Source organism: Lepidochelys kempii, chromosome 25, assembly GCF_965140285.1.
Source record: "Lepidochelys kempii isolate rLepKem1 chromosome 25, rLepKem1.hap1, whole genome shotgun sequence".
Taxonomy (NCBI): Eukaryota; Metazoa; Chordata; order Testudines; family Cheloniidae; genus Lepidochelys; species Lepidochelys kempii.
The window spans coordinates 11,036,358-11,039,887 of NC_136404.1; positions in this window are offsets into that span (position 1 = coordinate 11,036,358).

Sequence of the window (3,530 nt, forward strand, 5' to 3'; positions counted from 1 at the left end):
TGATAGGTAAAGAAAACGGATTTATGGTACTTGGGTTGCACAGTTGGGTGTTAGAGGCCCCTTAGGGATCCGGCCAAGTCTTGCTCAGACCAGTGGGTCTGATGCGTGGCCCAGAGCACTGGTTTGACTCTTGGGACCAAATTCCAGACACAGCCCCTGCTGCTAGACAATCCAGGGAGTAGCGACAATTCACAGCAATGGGGCTCCTCTCCGTGTTTGTTCCATTCTAGGCATTTTAGGTACTTATTTGGTCCCCGTTACCATAGTACGAGCACTTCACAATCCATACTGTATTTATCCATCCAACACCCCTGTGGGTGATTCACGTCCCCACTCCATGCCTCAGTTTCCCCTTCCACCTACAGGGTAGGGCAGAACTATTATCCACAATGGATTGGGCTGGGGGGGGGGGAAACTGAGGCAAATAAAAATTAAATGACTCGCCCAAGGTTACAGAGAAAGTCTGTGGAAGAACAGACTCTTGAACACAAGTCTCACATGTCCCAAGATAATGCCCTAACCCCTGGACCACACTTCCATTCCAGGAACAGGAAAGTAGAGCAAACGGCTGCTTCCTTTGCCTGCCTGGACAGGTGGCCTAAACCGCAGCAGGACCGAGATCCTCAGCAAAGCGCAGCCTCCTGAGGGAGGAGCCTTGCAATCGGAAACCCGAAGAGCCAGCAAGCTGCGATCACCTTGCCCAGGATTAATACCTTACGTGCATCTCTGGCATTGTTCCAACCAACTTGTTTCTTTCCCCGCTTCTCTCTAAGGCACTCAAGATTTCAGGAGATATTTTTAAGCTACTGATCAGTGACCTGTTGAATCTATTAAACCGGGGGCCAGAAGAGTGGGAATGTTCTGATGGAAATGGTGCTCAAAGGTTGTTAGATGCCTAAACTCCTTTAAGGATCTGGGCTTTTTTCTCTGTGGGCCTCCCCTCCTATCTGTAAAATGGGCCTGCAGTGTAGTTTAGTCCAGTGATTCTCAACCAGGGATTCAGGTACCCTTGGGGATAGGCAGAGGTCTTCCATGGGGGGTCCATCAACTCATCTAGGTATTTGCCTAGTTCTACAACAGGCGATATAAAACGCACTAGCAAAGCCAGTACAAACTAAAATTCCATACAGACAATGACTTGTTTACACTGCTCTGTGTACTATACACTGAAATGTAAGTACAATATTTATATTCCAATTGATTAATTTTATTATATGGTAAAAATGAAAAAGGAATCAATTTTTCAGTGATAGTGTGGCTGTGACACTTGTGTATTTTCATGTCTGATTTTGTGAACAAGTGATTTTTAAGTGAGGTGAAACTTGGGGTACACAATCAGACTCCTGAAAGGGGTACAGTAGTCTGGAAAAGTTGAGAGGCACTAGCCTGGTAGGTAGGGCGCTGGACTGGGAGGTAGGAGACCTGGCTTCCACTCTCAGCACTACCACTGACCTGATGAGTGACCTTGGGTAATTCACTTTCCCTCTCTGTGACTCAGTTTCCCCTCCCACCATGTCCATTTAGACTGTAAGCTCTTTGGGGGGAGGAACCGTCTCACTCTGTTTGTACAGCACCTTAGCACAGTGGCGTTCCAACCCTGGCCAGGCCTCCCGGACACTCCTGTAATACAAATAAGGAATAATAATAGCTGCGAGCCCTGCTTGAGTTTGCAGCCTGTTGCTCAGACAGCTCGTGTTTCTATTCCACCCTCTGGATCATTCCCACTGAGATAAATCATAAGTGATATTCCAGGTGATGATATGCAAGCTCTGGGAGTGGGGCAATCCTCCATCGGTTCTGCTTAACAGCCAAGGAACAAGATGTTGACACAGTTAGTCAAGCAGGAGCCCCCATGGAATACGTCAATATTCCACGTCACCGTAACGCTCATTTCAAGAGAATTCTGCACCCTTGGGATAATCCCCCAGCCCTGTCAGCAACACGATCTCCACACCAAGGAGATGGCACCAGCCCATGGTCAATTTGCCTTTAGATACCATGTTAAATTTTACCAACCCTCTTCAAATAATTGCTCTCAGATGTCACGCTGGGAAAGATTAATAACGTACCCCCCCCAGCCCCCAGAGATCATCTCCAGGAAGGATGGAATCCACAGCCCAATCTCAGATAGCACAAAGAGCAGCCAAAGTCAGAGAACTGTGGAATTTAACTGGATTTCCCAGGAACCTGGCAAGACTTCCAGGGGCAGTTTGATAGACACATGCCAGAGAAGGTTTCATACACCGGCCACCTGCCAGCTGCCAATGAAAACGTTAGAGTGCATCTTCTAGACATCTCTTCCCCCACCCCCCCAGGAAAAGGACATTAGAATCTGGGGGGAGCCTTTGCGGGAGAAGGGTGTGATGCCCCAGACTCATCTGGTGAGCAGAAGAAAGAGCTAGGTCAGTGGTCCCCAAACTTTTGAGGGTCATGCCCCTCCTTACCCTTCTGTGCCCCCCCTCCATCCTAGGGTTGGGAGCAGGGATGCTCTGTGTGTGTGTGTGTGAGTGTGTGTGTATGTATACACACAGGATGAAGGGGGCTGCAGCTGGGGTGGGTCTTGGCCAGGGGCAGCGGCTGGGGGCAGGAGCCAGCAGCTGGGGTCGCGGCCAGCTGCGGTTCCACTCCCGGCCCGCCCCCAGCCTTGGCCCCAGGCCAGGAACAGAGCAGTGTTGAGGCTTGGGGTATGGCCAGGTAGGTGGCTGCAGGTGGGACCAAAGCAGAGCACGGGAGGAGGGGCTGGATGGCACTCCCTCCCCGCCCTCCATGGGAGCTGGCCCAGGTCCTGCCATCTCCCCCTCCGCTGAAGATTCCTCCGCACCCCCCTAGGAGGGAACACCCCACAATTTGGGAACCTCTGACCTAGGTAGAGAGAAAGGATTGTCCAAGGTTAGGGCGTAACATGGGAGCCTGGGTACAATTCCCTGCTCACAGACTTCCTAGGTGACCTCAGGATTATCACTTATCCCCAGGTGCTCAAAGGTCATTAGATGCCTAAACTCCTTTAAGGATCTGGAACTTTTTCTCTGTGGGCCTCCCCTCCCATCTGTAAAATGGGATGACAGCCCTTCCTCGCTGCCCAGGGGTGCACAGCGCATTAAAGACCGTGAGGTGCTCCAGCGATTGGGGGCCATGTTCTGTAGGGAGAGCACTGAGCTTTTCCCAGGGCTCTGAAAAGGAAACACTTGGAAGTCATTTAGGAAAATGAAACCCCTGCATGGTATTCAAGGCCAGTATCTTACTTTATACATCTTCTATATGCAGACCCACAGCTAGTCCTTCATGCTGCCCACACACAGGAATAAAAAAAATTAACAAATTCTGATCATTTGGAGCAAATCATTATATGATCCTTCTTCTCCCTTCTAACATACTTTAATGAGCAGTGAAATAGTTAAAAATTGTCATTAAAGGGATCATCTTCAGCCCACACTGATATTCACAGGGTTGCCTCTTGTTTCAGGCTCTCTGCAAACTCAGGCAGACACTACTGCAGGAGTCAGACTTGCTTCACATTTTCTTTGCAACAG